We start from the raw sequence: 19,246 nt of genomic DNA, 5'->3' as shown, positions 1-19,246 counted from the left end.
TGCAGTTGAAGATAATGAAATGTAGATTGCTGGCTCTGACAGAGATTGCATGTCACTACTACCAAGTAGTAGTACCACTACTAAGCTTTTGGGGTGCGCGTCTTGTGACATTGCCAGCAATGTCTCTGAAAAATCCCCACCTCTCCCACTAACATACAGTAGGGCAAATGTCATAAAAGTGAACTAGTTTTGCTTTTACAGTACCCTCAAGTTAAACAAGAGCCTAAATGCAGTGTTATCTGGGAAGCAATAAAATTGTATCTTGGCGCATGAAAATGATTATATATTTTCTTTATGGCTTGGATTTGGAAAGGTTTATTGTACTCAATAATCCTGACAATCTTTATCAAACTAACATATTTTGCTAACAGATTTTCACTACTCTCTGTGTACTCAGATTATCTTCTGCTCTTTCAGGAAACAATACCTTAAAAGACCTCAAAAAACCGCTTGTTTCCTGCAAGTGAAACTGCAGCTCAGACTGGATGCTAAGCCAAGGATTTTCACTGGAGCCCAGGGGAAGGTTGTTTGCTCACTCTTGTTGAAATTCAGTGGGAGTTGGGTGCTGAGACACTAAGCATTGTTGCCCTCAGCTAAACATGACACTTCTGAATGCACTGTGCACCGTCCCAACAAAAAAAACACATCTGTGCTTTGACAAGCAATCACATTTTCTTCCACATTACTAAATGAATTTGGAACAGAATTAGCAGCACGCAAGAGAAAAATCGTGTTCTCATATTTGTTCTTGATTCCTGTTACTGCTTGGAACAGATTGGTATTTTCCAGGCTAAAACTGTACTTGCGTGAGTAAGAATGCTGAAATCAGAGGAGTTTTTCACACAAACAGGAACTGAAAATTCAGATCCATAAAAAGATTTTCTTTTTTTCTCTAAAGAATGATACTCAGGTAGCACATATCCAGCTAGGAAAAAGGCAAACAGGCCCATTAGAATGAGGTTTTGAAATAATAAAATTATTTATCAATAGTGGGTGATGGGGTCATATTAAGATTAGGAGCTTTTTCAATAAAGGAGAATGTAGAAACAGTTTTGGAGAACATTAAGTATCCCTGATGTGATTTCATTTTAATGGCTCCCCTGTTTCTGCAGTTCTCCATGGTGTTTCTCTTACCAACATTCAGTACATTCCATGCACTAAATTTCCCTTTCAAGCTCAATGCACTATGGAAGAGTAACTCCAAAAGAGACTAGAGCTTCTGGGTTTAAATTTAACACTATTTAAGGAAAGCAAACCTTTGCTAGGGGACATAACTGTTAACATTGTGATTTTTCAAGCCTAAGGTTTCTAATGGGGTTTGACTGCTCCAGAGATAACATTTTTTTTCCTAGGTAACATATTTCAACTCATATTATGAGCAAACATTACAAAATTTTAGTGTAATGTGAAATACTGAAATGTCAGATAGCATTATTTATCTTCTTAATATGACTAAAACCATTAATTGCTGGAAGCCATACTTCATCCCAGCAACATGGAAATCCATTTTGTGCCTATCTTGTCAGTTTTTGCCGATTTTCTTAATCAATTGTGACACAGTGAAATTCTGTTGGGAAGCCTGTTTATATATTTCCAACTGCAGGTTCTGTATGGTAACTTATTACATAGATCCTCCATTAACTCAGTGTTTTCACCATGCCTGTGCCACAATGCATCAAAGGTGCATTTTTCTTACTTAGATATCTGGAATAGCCATTATTATTGCCCATGCAGTTTAAATGATTGGAGTTGATGAAATGAGCTAAGTGGCTAATGTTCATTGTTTTATAATTCCATTTAATGATTCAGTCAGGTTGAATCTGTCTGCTATTCCAATAAACGGGTCTGTACATAACTCCCTAGAGACAGGAGATCACAGCCCATCCTGCTCTCGTTACACAAGTACCTTACAATAGTTGCATAATGTTTTAATATTTGTTCTGCAGAAGCTGATCTTGATCCCAGTGAAGTTATCATGAACTCCTAGTATAAGAACTACTCTAAGGCCTAGTCTAAGGCCTCGGCCACCCAAAGGCAAGCGGAACAATGGAGTGGTGGGACTGGAGGTCAGAAATAACCTTACAACCATCAGATCCTGATCTCCGTGCTACTACTGAGCACTAACAGTTAGGAATTAGACTGATTCATACTCCTGTGAGATAGTTAGGGTGTAAGTCTAGTTCATGGAAGGCAGTGTGTAAAGTCTTAGTGGTCTGCTCAGGGAGCCTGAAGCGTTTTATTGAGTCATGGTGGCATCACCCTTAGCAAATGAAGTGAGTTTCACAGAGCGACAGAAGGATCCACAAAAAAAGATTTCATAGCTAAAAATTTTGCAAAACCTGACTTGGCCCCTAGCCAAGCACTTGGAAGCATCTGCCACTTCTCTTTCCGTGGCTCCAGTTTAGCTGTGCTGTGTTCCAGCAAGCAGCATATTAACCATATTCACCAATCTCAAAGGGAGAATTGGGCATTATTTCCCACTGAAGTTGCAGGCACCAGTAAGGCTGATGTCCCTGAGACTCAAGTGCTGTATAGATTATCCCAGTCACGATGGATTTCAAAGCAACCTCAGAATGAACAAGTCACCAGCTTTCCCCTAGTGCGAAACAGTAAACAAAGGGCACAGCAGCCAATTTCACACCTGCATTCTGCCTCCCCACAGGATAAAGGAAGAAATAGCATTTCTTCACAGTGGCAGTGACAAGGATAGAATTGTCCTGGGTATGCATTACTATTCCCGTTGACAAGTGAGGGACAGCCATCCTCAGCGCAAGTGTTGGCTCTCGGGGCAGCAGAGCTCAGTTTCATATACTGCACATTAGTTGTTTTCCCTGGGGAAGAATTTATTTCATAATCATAAAGGGTCCAAATATGATCTGGTTGGCTATCTTCTGAAGTTTTAGTATTTTTAAATGTTTCTTAGCTGGCCTTATTTGTAAAGTTGGCCACATTTGTGGTCTGGAACTAGCACATACCTGAAATTCCAGAACAGCTGTACAGAACAAGTTATGGCACGATCCCGAATCTGAGTACTAATTAAAATGAGTACTATTAGAATCTGAGTACTAATTAAGGGGGACACATACATTAGAAATGACAATGTTCCATCATATCAACAAGAATTTAGACATGCATCGAGATGTGTAGGAAATATTTTCTTTATATGGGAATAGCCTGACAGGCTTTAAAAAGGACCAATGGGAGCACTAAAGATAAAAAATTAGCATAGCTTTTGAAAATGTACCTTGAAGTAATTACTGTGCTTACTGAACTCCCAGGAGCCTGATGTCCTCAGGGCTTCTCAGGACATACCTCCTGTTTGGATAAAAGTCAGAGAATTGAATGTTTCAGGAAGTAGTAAAAGTGGAGATGAGCTTTGATCATTAGATCAACTGTAAGGTAACACAGACACACAGAACATAGTGTTGATGAGAGGGACAGGTCAAAGACATCCCCCCAGATTACTCCCAATGCCCCTCTCCAGCTTTAAATTTAAATATGGCTTTCACTGCATCACACAGGTTGCTGGGACATAAAAGGAAGGAATGCTAGTTGAGAACCCGTCAAATGACAAGTGCAGCAGATTTCAGATGGCGAAAACTTCCTGAAATCTTTACAGGGTAACATGTAGGCGAGACATTTTAAAATCATAGGGAGCATCTTTTTTAAAAGAATGAATTCACAAGGAAATTCCACGGGCACCAGGAATGAAGCAAAAGGAGTGCTGGGGAGGTATCCTCGAGGTATCCTTCTCTTCATTCCTGCTCTTAGCTTAGCAGATTTTGCATCAAATTCCTTTGCCTTTTTATTTTGTGCTTAAATTTTAAATTCAGTTAACAGTCCGGGTGTAACATTACTGGGAAACCCCAAACCTCCCCAAATCGCTGATAACTGATAACTTTGAATAGTTTTCTGCCAAAGAAATGAAGCTTTCACAGCTATTACATCTGTTCCAAACTAAATACTGCAAAGTATTGTTAAACAATCAATTAAAAAAACTCCACAAATGCAAGGTACTAAAAAAGTATGATTCCATTATTCCCATATATACTTATAAACTTAAATATATCTAACCTGAAACAGACTTATTCAGGGTTATACTGAGTTGGAATATTTAGTTTCCTATGAAATAATTTAAAAGTTAGCTCTATACCAGAAAAGTATTTGTATACTTGCAGGCTAGAGGGTACAGTTTTCATGGAGACATTAAATGCAGTAACTTACACTTGAGTTTAGTCAAACTGCCAAGTGTTTCCTACATGGGTCGTTCTCTAAAGTAGCTCATGACCTATTCCTGAGCTAACATTCAAACCCCATGGCTCTATGCCAAGGCTGCCTACTCGGCTTCTTAATAAAAATGTCTAATTTAGATCAGCTCTACACGTGCTGCGTGTTCTGAGCGAGGAGTTTGGCAATTTACAATCATCACAAACCTGTTATGAAATTATTTCAGTATTAAAGGACCTTTGTAAAGCCTTGTTATCCACTTGCTGTAGGTTTACAGGACAATTCTGTAGACATCTGAATGGATGTGATAATTTATTTTTCCTCTTTTTGCAAGGAAATCCATTTTCTGCACTTGTTACCCCAAAGCTGGCAAAAAGTAAACTTGCATACAAGATGTTAAAATAGGTCCACAGGGATAAGAAACTCGGGGGTAAAGTAGGTTTTCCCCTGAATCAGACTGTATTCATGGTCCAGCTTTGCAGACAATTTTCTAAGCATGTAGCTGTGATGTAAATAACCATTAGTTTAATAGTGGGAACCTGTGTCCAAAATGCAGTCAACAGGGACAAGTAGGGCCCTTCCACTGTGGCTTTAGAAGGTCTAATTATGGGTGCATAAAGCAGCCAGTGCAAACATCCCCTCTTTATTTTCCTGCATCCCTTCGTAACACACACAAACACAGCTGAAATGAAACAGGCAAGACGAAGAGCAATGAGAAACGACATGAAATACTGCCTTTAAAATCTACTTTATTCAACTGGAAACAAAACATTTTAAAAGGTGATAATGCTCTAAAAGCTATTTAACTCACCAGCCAAATCAAACTGACCAAAATCTAATTTATTCCTTGTCTTGTTTAGCAGATGCTTAAAAGATCAATATAGTTGTCTCTGTAGATCGACATGAAATATTAACCAGCCTGAGTGTTCCGAAGCTTTTTACAACATATTCAGCCTCATTAAACATTAAGCAGCCTTGAAATATAAATATAAAATAACTATCAGCTTCCTATCCTTCAGACACAGAACAAAGGTAACTCAAATGTGGGAAGCAGGAGGAAAATGTATTAAATGAACTGGGAGTTCACAGAGAAGTTAACTTAGGAAAGCTGTCAGTATAAATTGGCTCAATCAGATACACTTTACCATAAGGAAGGAAAATATTGTAAGATCAGGAGAATATCTGCTACGGAATAGAAAAGTAGTGTGGCATTTATAGCATGACAAATTAATAGAAATAAGCCTCTGACCACAACTACACTGATCTGGGGCCCAGTTGTTTTTTATACTCCAGCTCCTTCCACCCCTCGGATTTGCTGCAGGACCCCCCTTCCCCAGGTTCAGCGAGAAAGGAGCCCTCTTCTCCCTGCTCTTCACTGCTGCCTGGTATGTTCAAAATATCTGGGCAATACAGCAGAAAGGAGTTTCAGGTTCACAAAAGGGAAATGTCAGCTTTGCAAATCACTGAAAGTAACCGGACGTCAGCTGTCACAATAAGTCAGTGAGACAGTGTGGTTATTGTCAGCACGGAACCCAGGCCTGCAACCCGAGCTCTGCCTAAAGGTTACACACAACCCAGCAACACAGTCCTGCCAGGGCACACTGACCAGCTAATTTAGCTAAAAATGCTGTTGAATTTTACTATATGCAATTAAAGTATGCAATATACGCTTATATATGCACTATATGCAATATGCAATTAAAATATGCACTATGCAATACATGTTTGATACCTGTTTCTCCCATTTATCTGCTCACTGTAATATTACCATTGCTCACGTTGTAATTAGAATAAAACCCAACCTCTCGCCACGGCTGAGTCTGCCAGGGTTCACAGAGAAGCTTTTGGTCTTGCTTTCTTCCTGCTCCTTCTTGTCCAGCATTGGTGTCAGAGCAGACATGCCAGTGCTACAATTCCTTGCAGCCACCTTCTCTCAATTTGGCAAGAAGTGAAACTGCATGGGGTTCATTCCCCTGCAGAGAGACGAGATTTTGTGAACAGTACATGGAGCTCTTAAGTTCAAATTTGCTTCTACAACATGGAGGTAGGAATGCCATCAATTACTCAACTCAAAAACCATAAGGAGTTGAGAATGAAACCAAGAAACTAATTTGGTACACTTATAGCCAAAAAAAAAAAAAAAAAAAAAAGGTGTTTTTGATTTTTTTTGCAGCATAAGCAAGATAGCAGTGGGCTCACATAAAGAATAAGTGTATCAGACACATTAAGAAGTGATATCAAATAGCATTTGACATTGGGCTATTTTTGCTGCATTCTCAGAATAGAACTGGAAAGATACTTTTTCATTCCACTGCATTACACCACATTTTTATACTTTCTCTACCTGTATGCCATGCTGTTAACAAGCATTGGTTTGAACAGCATCAAATCAAATGTTTTACACTCACTTGCATGCTGAAATTTCAGATGTGTTTTGTAGACAGGCTTACACTATCTCCAAACACATACTTTACAATGAAATTAAAAATTATGTGTAATGGGAAAAGATTACACACACTGTGAGCAAATTTTTAAGTCAAAGGGACAAATCATTGCCAACTGTGACTGGCTAGAGGAGGCAAGCAAAGCCCCAGATCTGCTGTACCTTCTGCACCATCCCTTCATGCTTCTGGTGCGACTCGAAACAATCCCAGATAAAAGCCAGCCCTGCACTACCAGAACAACGCCCATCCCTTCCCTGTTATACCTTTCTTTTTTCTTTTTTTTTTTTTTTTTGCTGCCTGAAGATTCTCAGAGCTGAGTAGCACTCAGCAGTGGCACAAGGAGTCACTCACATTTCTCACAGCCAGGCCGGTGGAGTATGATGCAGCCGTGACAAGGGCACAGGGATGAGGCTGCACCATGCACACAGCAATGCACAAAACTCTCACAGCAGCTTAGGGAGCAGCGTGGTGCCTTGCTTGCTTCTTTAAGCTGAGTGCTTTGCCTGGATTGCACATCCTGCAGGTTGTTTGGGAACAAAGGCAATGTGACAGTTGTGCCAAGCATTTCTTTGATACTGTGGTACAACGCAGAGGAACCGAGCAAGGCGGTTCTCTTGCTGAGATTGTCACAGCTCTTTTCTCCAAAAATCCTCTTTTCTCAAGGGTGTGCTCGTTCATGTGTCATCCTTGTATCTCCCTGAGCTGCTGGCATGTAGGAAACAAGCCAAAATCCACAGTTAGAAGGTCACCTAAGTGTTATGAAATTGGCATTAAGGCTTAGGGTAGAACAGGCAGATGGGGATGGACAGACAGCAATAGGACTGTGAGGGGAGAGGACTTTTCCCTGTCCCCTGCTCTCCAATCAAACCTGGAAATCAAGCAGAGATGAAATCTGCTTGGCTTTTGGTGCTTTGCTCCCTTTAAAAATCTGAGTAACATTAAAACCAAAATGAATGCCAAATTTACTGCCAAATTTGCTCAGTCAAGGTCTAGCTGCTTTCATCAAGCTGCACTTGCACTTCTCTTAAACATCATCCAAAGCCAGTTTCTGGAATGCAATCTCTGAAGCCTTGCAGCTTCTTTTCATACAAGACCTCACAGCTAAGCCTTTTAGCCAGGCAGTCTCTCATTACTTATAACTTTATTACTGCAGTGTTTTTCCCCTGAATGCACAGCTCCCAGCACCACTGCAAAGCAGAGCAATAAATCACTCCCTCCAGTCCAGCCAATTCCATGGGACTCATCTTCACTTCCGAAAATGAAGATGGAAGAAATTTCCAAAAATCCTCACAGTCCCCAAGATGGCTGAACTCTCACCCATTGCTGAAAGTTTTACTACTCTTGTTCACCTAAGTTATGTTTTTAAAGGCCAAATAGAAGCCAGAAAATGGGCATATGCTCCCATGCTGCTCCTCATGTTTCAGAGGGTTTTCTAAATTTCTAGTTAGCTCCCAGTGCTCTCCTCTGGCACAGCTTTGAAGGATGTAACTGCCAACCAGCACATTAATTATGTTTCCTCTATCAGCAAGACTAAACAGAGAGCAAGAAATCAAGACCTAAGAGAGAACTGACATTGCAGAGAGTGGGGAGGAAGAAACTCCCACCAGCCCCATGCAGGGCATTGAACTCGGGCTGTGCATTCCCCCCTTTGCTTCCCTTTTGCGTGTGCTGTAATTTCTTCAGCAATCTCTTCTGGTTCAGCACTGCTTGCAGTGGTTAGGGCAGTGAAATTATGCCTCATGACTTGGATTCCTAAGAATTACTGTAATACAAGTAATAAAACAACCACAGTTTTGTCTTTATTTGACTAAAATTCATACCTCAAGAGCACCAAACCATGAAAAGATAGCATACAAGGGAGAGAGAAAATAATCACATGGATCAGAATGGCACACCATAAATGCATTAACCCTCAGCTCATATTAATTGTATGCTTCTAAAAATATTTTCTCTCTCTCTTTCAATGTACATTTACATCCATGGGCGCTGTTTTAAATCAAAAATAAATTTAAAATAAGGTTGTCTGCAAACAGTCCTCCTAGCAATAAAAACAAACACTGAATGAAACATTTCTGCGCAGGTTTTTTGCTGCTGTAGAGGACATGTAATGGATGTCTGTGCAGCAGTACATGAAAGACAGATGAAGAAGCTAATTATTCAGTTGTTTGGTTTAAAGAGAACAAAAATGTTAACATATATGCAAATTTCTTTCACTGAAAATTGTAAAGCTTGGTACAGCTCTAGCTCTCCACTGTCTCTAGAGAAACTGAAAACCTGTTTAAGATCAAGACAAACCCCTGCCCACACGTGTGGGGAGGTAGAAAGCCTTTAAAGCATTTCAGTAGGAATGTGTGCTGGTTTTGACTGGGATAGAGTGACTTTTCCATGGTAGCTGGTATAGGGCTGTGCTTTGGATTTGTGCTGGGTCAGTGTTGATAAGTCAGGGGTGGTTTTGTTATTGCTGAGCAGCACTTAGAGCCAAGGCCTTTCCTGCCTCTCAGCCCACCCCAGCAGAGAGGGACTGGGAGGGAACCCAGCTGAGCCCAGGCAGCCCCAGGGATGTCCCAGACCCTCTGGTCCAGGCTCAGTGTACGGAGCTGGGGGAAGAAGGAGGAAGAGGGGATGTTTGGTGTGTGGCATTTGTCCCTGCAAGTCCCTGAGCCGTGGGATGGAGCCCTGCTGCCCTGGGATGGAGGATGGAGCCCTGCTGCCCTGGGCATAGATCCCTGCTGCCCTGGGATAGAGGATGGAGCCCTGCTGCCCTGGGCATGGAGGATGGAGCCCTGCTGCCCTGGGCATAGATCCCTGCTGCCCTGGGCATTGGAGGATGGAGCCCTGCTGCCCTGGGCATGGAGGATGGATCCCTGCTGCCCTGGGATGGAGGATGGAGCCCTGCTGCCCTGGGATGGAGGATGGAGCCCTGCTGCCCTGGGCATGGAGGATGGAGCCCTGCTGCCCTGGACATAGATCCCTGCTGCCCTGGGATGGAGGATGGAGCCCTGCTGCCCTGGGATGGAGGATGGAGCCCTGCTGCCCTGGGCATGGAGGATGGAGCCCTGCTGCCCTGGACATAGATCCCTGCTGCCCTGGGATGGAGGATGGAGCCCTGCTGCCCTGGACATAGATCCCTGCTGCCCTGGGCATTGGAGCCCTGCTGCTCTGGGCATGGAGCCCTGCTTCCTTGGACAAAGATCCCTGCTGCCCTGGGATGGAGGATGGAGTCCTGCTTCCTTGGACATAGATCCCTGCTGCCCTGGGCATTGGAGCCCTGCTGCCCTGGGATGGAGGATGGAGCCCTGCTTCCTTGGACATAGATCCCTGCTGCCCTGGGATGGAGGATGGAGCCCTGCTTCCTTGGACATAGATCCCTGCTGCCCTGGGATGGAGGATGGAGCCCTGCTGCCCTGGACATAGATCCCTGCTGCCCTGGGCATTGGAGCCCTGCTGCTCTGGGCATGGAGCCCTGCTTCCTTGGACATAGATCCCTGCTGCCCTGGGCATTGGAGCCCTGCTGCCCTGGCATGGAGCCCTGCTTCCTTGGATATAGAGCCCTGCTGCCCTGGGCATGGAGGATGGAGCCCTGCTGCCCTGGACATAGATCCCTGCTGCCCTGGAATTTGGAGCCCTGCTGCCCTGGAATTTGGAGCCCTGCTGCCCTGGGCATTGGAGCCCTGCTGCCCTGGGCATGGCTGAGCTCCATCAGGAAGGGGGAATGAATTCCTTGCTTTGCTTCTGTGGATTGCTTTGGCTTTCCCTGCTGAGCTGTCTTAATCTCAATCCATGAGTGTTCTCACTTTTACTCTTCCAATGTGGTAGGAGTGAGTTTTTTGGGGCTCAGCTGCTGACAGAATTTGTGAGCTGTTTCAGAAGACCCCAACAGGAATCTATGACCTACTCATAAGCCTTTGAATCTCTTCTTGCTATAGGTCAGTGAAAACACTAGTTTCTGCAGCAGACCTTTAATAGAATTAATTTTTTTCCTTTAGGAGTTAAATGACTATATATATAAATGATTTATATAACTGGGTGCAAGCACATACAGAACATAGATGAACTACCAGCAGCAAAGTCACTTGATCATTTATTTTCTTCAAATGTCGGATATTCTTCAGCAAGTTTGTTTTCAGAAGATATTGTGCTAGGTTTGCAAACAGGCTGGAAAAAAACTAATTAGAACTAACTATTGTTGAGAAATGTTAATGTGGAATGGAAGGCATTTAAAGAACAGTAACAGAGTTTAAAATATAAGTTCATTCCAGTAAATCAGTGTCAAAATGACAAGAGAAGCCAGCATAGCTCAAGACAGATATATGGAACAATATGTAAGACAAACAAAACTGCTTTTGAACCCATCCATGGAATATCAGAAGTGAAAGATTTGATCAAGTATTAAAAGAAAAAGGCAAAACCTAATGAAACAAAACCAAAAGTGAATCGGACAGTCAAAATCTCTCAGTGTGAGGTTTTTTCCTGGTTTAGTTTTTTTAATTTTTCTTTTAATTGAGTCAAACCCAAAGATTTAAGAACTCACTCTCCAGAATGAGAGTGACATCATCAAACTAAAATGCAATGACTGCTTGGAACATTTAAAGAATTGATTTGCCTTAATTTAACTGTATGGATAAGATATAACTGTATCTGATGCCTCCTACCTGAACACTGGTGCTTTGCAGGAGGCTACTGGAGCTAAGTGGCTTTTTCAGTCCTGTCTGGCTCCTCACCCTGTCATAACAATCAAAACTGCAAAGGTGGAGTGTTTCATGCTGGCTGATCTTAGGTAAAAATAAACTATGATAGAATTGGGTTTTGCTTGCTTTTTCTAAATCAAAATAAACTGCAAGGAGAAGCAATTTAAAATTACCATCATACTGGGTGTTCTACAGATCTTCCTTAATCTCTCCCACAAGGCTTCCCAAATCTCTGACTACACATAAACCAGAGCTCTAACCTGAAAGCCTCACTGGCACTTCAGTCTGAGTTTTCTAACTTTGGTTAGACAGCTGAGGGTGCAAGGAGCAGATGGGCATATCCTGATACAAAAAGTCAAAAGAACTCACTGTTTGAGCCACTGGTAATGGCATCAATGCCAAGTTTCTCCTTGTAAAATGCAGTTTCCCTATCAGTTCAGCAGCACCCCTTGCAAGGGAGCAAGGCAGTGACTTACACCCCTTCTTCTCTTGCAAAAGGATGCACAGCTACTTCACAGCTGAGCCTGAAGGAAGCCCACAGCCCAGACATCAGATATCCAAGAGAGAAATAAAAGTGGGAACAGAAAGTGAGAGAAGTCTCCACTGACACTTTATGAGTTCATGTAGTTCAAGAGAGATCCCTGAAGGCAGGAGACCATCATAATGCCATTAGTTAAGGGAAAGGCTGGGGAAACTGAAAACGTGTGTAGGGAAAGCTTAAAAATCATTTTAGAAAGCCAAGCGAGGGAAACACTTTAAACAAGCACACTAGTGGTTCAATTAAGGGTTTCAGAGATGCCTGCAGGAGAAAATCTCAGAGGATATTACTGCTAGGATAGACAAAGGGATGCAATGGGAACCTGATGTGGAGATGTTCAGAACCATTTCCCCAAGTTTCGTATTGGAAGCTAAATGCATTAAAAAATTTAGAACAGCAAATGTATTCCAGAAATGCAGACAAAATGCCTTCAATAAGCTATTCAATCATATATCAGCACAAACAGAGGGGCTGAAGCTACAATTTTACAAACAGAAGAGCATTGAAACGCAAAGCAAAGGAAGCACTGATTAATAAGGTAGGCAGATGTGAGAACAGATAATTTGCTTTTTAATAAATAATTTGGACATTTGTTAAAGAGAATAAGCAAGTCCTTTTAGGAAGAGCTCTGCTGGTTGATCTATCAAAGAATGCAAAATGAAGACAAAAAGGCAGAGAAAAAAGTCATAATGAAATCTGGTTTAATTTATTAATGAAGAGTTGACCAAGTACTTTCCAAAACAAAGAATACAACTCAGTGTAAATAATATGATGCAATTAGTACATTTTTACATTTTTCTTTTTGAAACAATGGCAGGGTTGTTTTCTTTTTTGGGGGTGGTGCTGGTGGTGAAGTGGTGTTGGAATTTAACACTAAACCAGTGTACAGACTTAAAAAGATGAGCAAGAAGATGCTTTTCTTTTCCAAAACCAGGTTACATTTCCCCTAGAAGCACAAGCTGTACACAGGTATTTTCCATCCACTGGCTAGTGTGCATTTTACAGCCCCAGTGCGAGTCCTAACACTTAAGTGCTGATTTATTCAGCAGAGAAATCTAAGAGCTTCCTTCTCCTGCTCCACATACTCCCATTCTCCATGCTCACAGCTGCATGGCCTCCATTTAAAAGTAGGTCTGCATTTGCTGTTGGGAGGTTTTCACTGGAACTACAAGCCTTTAGCTCTAGCCTCAGCTTCATGCTTTTAGCTTGGGGGAATCCAGTTCGATTTCCCATGGGCTGGACAAATATCAGAGGTCACACAAAGAGAGAATATGTGACCCTACAAGAGCATAAAGACTGGGGAGGAGGGAAGAAGAATCAGCAACAGCTACTACCTACCACCACCACCAAGCTATTTAATGGGGTTTAAAAATACTGATGCAGAAACTAACTTTACCCTGTGTCCAGCAAGCTGAAATGTACTTTAAAGTGTACTGCTCCGTTTTCTCAAAACAGTAAACATTTAATAGCCTTCTCCCAAAGACTGGCTTCTAAATAACACCAGAAGATCAGCAGAGTTTGATTGGTTTGCAGCCACAGCAGAGCAGCATAGCACAAAACAATCCCCACACTTTCCTTCCTCTGCCTCTTCATCTCAGAGCCACGTTCCTAAACCAGCCCATCAGCTTGCCTGCTGTTGGCAGAGGTGGGAAGGATGAGGAGCAGCAGAGGAGGCTGCTGTGGATATTCCCTGGCTGGGATGGTTATCCAGCACTCTCCTCAGTCCTTGGCAGTGATGGCAGCCTGCAAAATAATGGCCTCAACAGCTTCGTAGGCCACTTGCTGCTATAATCTGTATAATAAGTATTAGTTTAGCTTTTCATATGGAAAGTTAATCCCCTAATAACATTTCAAATTACTGAACAGTGTTTGGAAAAAATCATACCTACTATTCAGAAACCTGTGCTGCAATCAGCTACACGAGATATACAGCATTCTGTAATTAGTGCACACCTTTCAGACTTGACTAATTATCTCTTGGGAATTAAAAACGTTCCCCCCTCCCCCACCACTACACTTGAGAGGGAAGAGAAAAAGGAAGAAAAGATAAGCACTATACTTCTAAGTTAGCTGAAAATTCAGTAAGATAATGTCCCTGATGTGGTTATTTCCAGGTGAGCATCAGGTTATTCAACCTAGGTGAATTTAATGATTCTGGACAGGTCGTGCAATGAATTTTCCTTTAAATCACTTATAATTGCAAACATAAAAATTAAAAACCAGTCTGAAGAGAGAGATAACACAAAATAAATTATGGAAAGCAGTAATCTACAGATAGTGGTGCTGCTGTTTTAATTGAGGCCATTCTGATGAGGAGCTGCTGAGCCTCATGGGGACAGCTCTAGGATGAGAAGCCCAGGTTCTCTAACCTGGCAGAGCTTTTAAATGACTATACATGATTAACAAACGTGTTTTTTAATATACTGACATAAAAACTTTGGAGTTTCTCCTCTCTACTACAACATTCTTCTACAGGTCTCAGGAAGACCGGGCTGGACTTGGCTGTCCACACTTTCTCCCCAGTTTCCATTAGCAGCTGGCTGCTGCTGCTGTGCTGAGCCATGGATTAGGATTAGCTTTGCTTTAGATTCCCAAATCAGTGTTTTCAATGAGGCAGAGCATTTCAGATTCCAAATTCCCTGGTAGAGCCCACCTTTTTTTAAATCTCTGCGTGCTGCTCAGATCAACAGCACCGTGACCTGCTCATAAACAACCCGGATCAGTGGGAGATTTGTTCCCCAGCCTGACAGCAGCACTCAAGTCCCCAGTCCAGTGATGGAGAGAGGGAGCCCAGCACCTCTGCCTGCCCTTGCCATGCTTTGGAGCACAAAGGCCTGTCTCATTTGTAGGTGTTTGTTAAAACAAAAGGCTGGCACAACCTCTCCAGCCCTGCCCTGCAGCTCCACAGTGCTCCTGGAAGCCAGCACTGCACAGCCCACGCAGGGCCAGGATGACAAAGAGCCAAAGGACAAGGGGCTCCTGACCAGTCGCTGGTCTTACTCAGAACAACAACTGAAAAATACAACTGTTCTCCTCTCACTGGAAATGGGAACACGATGGGGGCTGCTCTCCTCCCTTCACCTGCCAAGGGCCTGAAGCAAAGGGCTGTACCGGCAGCCAGAAGAGCCCACAAATCCTCTGAGCTGGTGTAAATATATTCCATCACCTTCCAGCAGGGAGCCCAGTCTTCTTCAGGGATGTCATCTAATGGAGCAGTCCTGTCCTTTTAAAAATAACTCTGCTTTAATTTATCACCTCTTTAGGGTTTTGGAAAGGTCTTGATCCCTTTTATTTTAGACCAAAGCTTCTAGGAATGTTAGCTGAATCAAAAAGGAAATGTTGAAAACCACATTACAGATTTGCAGAATTAGAGATGACTTGAATTTCAGTCTAGGAGCCAAACTCATCTGCTTTGTCCTGTAAATGTTTGGAGCCAAGATTAAACCCGGGCCTTTTCTGGTCATAATTTAGATAAAACTGAACATTTCAAACATTATCCATTTTTATCAGATTTTGGCTCCAGATGAAAGAAACCTTGCAGGTACAATCATACAGCCAAATGACTAACTGCCACCCTTTGTGCCTGTTAATTATTTCTGGCCACAATATTCAGTGCATAATGGAGCACAGACACAATATGATGGCTTTTCTTTTTCCTTTTCTTTTTTTTTCCCTCTTCCCCTTATTCTTTCCCCCACTTTCTCTATTATTTTTTTTTATTTGGCTTCTAGATCAGCATTTTGAGAAGTCAACACTTGCTTTGTTGAAAGTAAAGGGATAGTCAGCCTGGAACATCCTGGGTTGTTTTGTATAGGTATTCAGTATTTGCTGCTCCCAATGACTTTTAGTTAGAAATGGGAGAGCAACCATAATTATGAAATCAAGCCCAAACTGCTTCAAAATTAATCACTTCAAAAATCCAGAAACCATTAAACAAATATAGACATGATGTTGGGGGCAGGGAGGGTAAGGGAAGGAGTTTCATCCCTGGGAAAAAAACCCCACAAACTCCTTGTCCCAAGCCATTATATTTTATTTTATTTTTAACTTCTTCCTGCTCGCCATGGGACAGAGGTATTGAAATCTTTCCATGGTATCACATTAATATAAAATCATTCTGCTTTTTTTCTCCTGTGATGGTGAAGTGTAGTCACGTTAGCACATTTCATTGTAAGTTAGTAAAAAGGAACATTAATATGACCTGATACTAATCCACCATGACAGAAAATTCCTAATACGATAAAACTTTCATATCATATTAGTAGAAAAAAGTCAGTTCCTGCCTGTTCCAGGTCACTTTCAATGTTGCCTTTGAGCATAAAGTAATGACAAGCATTTGTCTATCTACAAAAAGGGTCTCTAGCAGTGTTCAATGGCAAAATAAAATTATATTCAAATGTGCCTTTCTTTTTTTGCTCTGTGTGATTTAGCCCATTGCAGGAGAGCCCTCAAAAACCTCATCTGAATTCACCTTCATTTCCAGGCTTTCATTTTGAGATGCTCAGAGCGCCTTTTTATTGAAGTACCATCTATCTTCAAATGGTTGTTTCTGTGTATTGAAATCAAAACAGCTGCAAAGATAAATTATCAGTCCAGCTTGGCTCCTCCACACGTTTTCATGACCAGCTTTGGCAGAAAACTGTCACCCATGGGCAGCGTGGTCAGGGAGCCCCTCAAAGCCAGGTAGACAAACACTTTTTTTTTTATTTTTTTCCCTGCAAGAACTGGAGGTGTGCATGAAGCAGAGCCAAGGCACAGCTGGCTCCAGAGCAGCTTTCCATGGGGCAATTCCTGGAGGCTTTGTAGGCCAACCTCCATCCCAGTTACACCAGAGGGTTTGACAGCTGCCATCAGTTCTTCAGCTTGTATTTTGTAATTACAAAAGCTTAAACTCTGATTCCCCCCACGTTTGTCAGCTCTGGGTTACTTGTTTGGGCCAGGATTTAATGAACAATCATCCTTTCTGTAATACCAAAGTTGTAAATCTAATCTAAAATGTCTAAATAAGATGATAGGTACCACCTAAATAAGATACCCCATGTAAATAAAGATGTGCTTCCCAGGACTTGGTTATTTCCCAGAAACTGATACAAGACTTGAAAGAAGCACCACCACCTTATTACAAAGCTTTGCAAAACCTCTGGTTGAGCTGAGTCTAAATCATAATTAAATCCATTTCCTTTGTCCCTGGTGACTCAAGTGAGTAGCACTTCTGTCACCTGGTGTAAACTCAGGAGGAGGTCAATTTAAATCCAGATCTCCATGGCAATTTCCAACAAACCGAGGTCTGGTTTTCTTGCTGTAGTCACTTTTCCCCTGAAGAGCTGCAAATGCTGATCTTCCTTGCATAGGTTTCACAGTTCACAAGTTAAGGTTAGTGTTACAGGGAATTAAATTTTTATCACAAAGGTTCAGTTTTATCAACTGGAATACGCCCAGGCGACAGCAACAAAACAATCTACTCTTTTTACTTTTCCTCCAGAAAATGAGAGGAACAGAGAGTCCAATTTAAACTGCAGTGGAGCAGTACTGAAGACAGATCACACAATGGATCACAGGCTACAGAACATCTCCCAAGTCAAACAGCGTAATACTTATTTCACTTTGGTCTTCAGTGCTGATTTTTGGATACAATTCTGTGTTGAAGATGCTTAAAAAGCCCCAAAACTTTTGAATAACTTTACTGCTCAACCTTAGAAGGAAAAAGAGTAGAAAACTGTGGTTCTGGTGGGGAACGGCCAGGTTACTATAAGCAAAAATAAAAAAAAGTACTTTTCATTATTTATAACTTTATATTATTGCCTGTGAAACATTGCAAGTGCAAAATGTAATTACCTTAATGCTATTTTTGATATCATATCAGCAAATTACACTGAGTCCCTACTGTGACACTTATATCAGGGTAAGAATTATCCTGTTGTGAGTGCCGATCCCAGGGGAAAATGAGGCAGCACCAATGGCTGTGACTCTCGAGCAATTAGCTGCTCCAAGGTTGCAGATACTCTTATTTAAAAGATACTCATGGAATGTTTAACCTGCAAACATCTTGAGCATTCACCTCCTATTTGTTTTTTCAGTAATTAAGCCTCCAGGGGATCATCCTATGTAACAAGCATTCCTTCCTTATTTTGCCACCCATTTTTCTTTTTAATCACGAGAAAATCCCTTTCTGCTATTTAGACACACACCGTGAAATTTGGAATTGTTTGTAATAACTATGTCTTTCCATTAGTACTAATACCCTAATGCCACAGCAGAACCATGTAATGTGCTGAAGGATTATATAACTTCACGTCGAGCAAAACGAAATTACAAGTTTCAATCGCCTTTGGGAGTCAGTTTTTCAGTTTTCAGAGTTCTGTAGGAATTAAAGAGGGAAGAAAGAAATATTGATCATTGCAACTCATTTCAGATCTTAAGCCTTTGCTCTGGAAACAGAGGCATCAGCCTGAAAAAGCCAAAATGCAGAGCAGTGCCTCAGGCAAAGGCTACCTCAACATGTTCTGCAGTGGGCATCAAAAATACACACAGCTCTTCAAGGAAACTGGACACACCCAGCAGGAAGAAAGGGACATGGTGTTAGAGCAATGGTGCCGTGTCAAACAGTTCAATAATCAACCATCAAACTATTCAATAATCTCTGAATCCTTACTTCACACTCTGAAGTCTGTAAGCTTATATTCTGTAAGCAAAATTCTGGATGAATGCAAACCTTGAAGTGTTCTGTTAATCAGCACAGGTTGTTAAAGCCAGCCAGTTCAGCCACAGAAAGTAGAAACAAAAATGCAATGTATAATCAAAACTATTTTCAACTCCAAGCACAAAAAAAAAAATGTGCTTAGAACAATCCTCAAAAGAATCAAAAAATCTTTCTTTAAGGTGTAGGCAATAACTTTTTGTAACATTAATTTATAGACAAAATACAGCTTCACAAGAACATCAGCTTATAATTAGATGCTTTAAAAATATGAAGCTTCTCTTGCTGCTTGGTATTTCCTTTCTAGGTATCATCTCATTATCTTCTATTACACTCTTCTGATATAGAATCTCTTTCCCCTTGTAAAAAAAAAAAAAAATTAGGTTCATGACTTACAAAACATCAGTTCAATATCTCTGAAATTCTGATTTAAGATAATTCTGCTAATCTCCAGGGGCCAATATCCAAACCTGACCACTGATTGGTTTGACCTAACTTCCTGAAAAAAAAATCACTTCCATGTCAAACCACGACACTGCCATAATTTGAAATAAAACAAAATTACAAGTATTATGATGCTTTCATTATTTTAATGTAGACTGAAGCACACTGAAAGTATGTGCTTTGGGAAATGTGGAAATTACTGATTTTT

The 19,246-nt window shown here is 41.5% G+C and overlaps 1 long non-coding RNA gene across 1 annotated transcript; it reads right to left on the bottom strand.

The window, feature by feature from the left end:
- Window positions 1–372: 372 nt before the first annotated feature.
- On the bottom strand, window positions 373–15,561 carry LOC137476461 (uncharacterized). The gene is made up of 3 exons (XR_011000385.1): window positions 14,979–15,561; window positions 3,268–3,315; window positions 373–925 (listed from the first exon to the last, which is right to left on the bottom strand). It is a non-coding gene; the product is annotated as an uncharacterized lncRNA (long non-coding RNA).
- Window positions 15,562–19,246: the final 3,685 nt, after the last annotated feature.

This window comes from Anomalospiza imberbis, chromosome 6 (assembly GCF_031753505.1).
Source record: "Anomalospiza imberbis isolate Cuckoo-Finch-1a 21T00152 chromosome 6, ASM3175350v1, whole genome shotgun sequence".
NCBI lineage: Eukaryota > Metazoa > Chordata > Aves > Passeriformes > Viduidae > Anomalospiza > Anomalospiza imberbis.
This window is presented reverse-complemented; position numbering and strand designations above follow the sequence as displayed.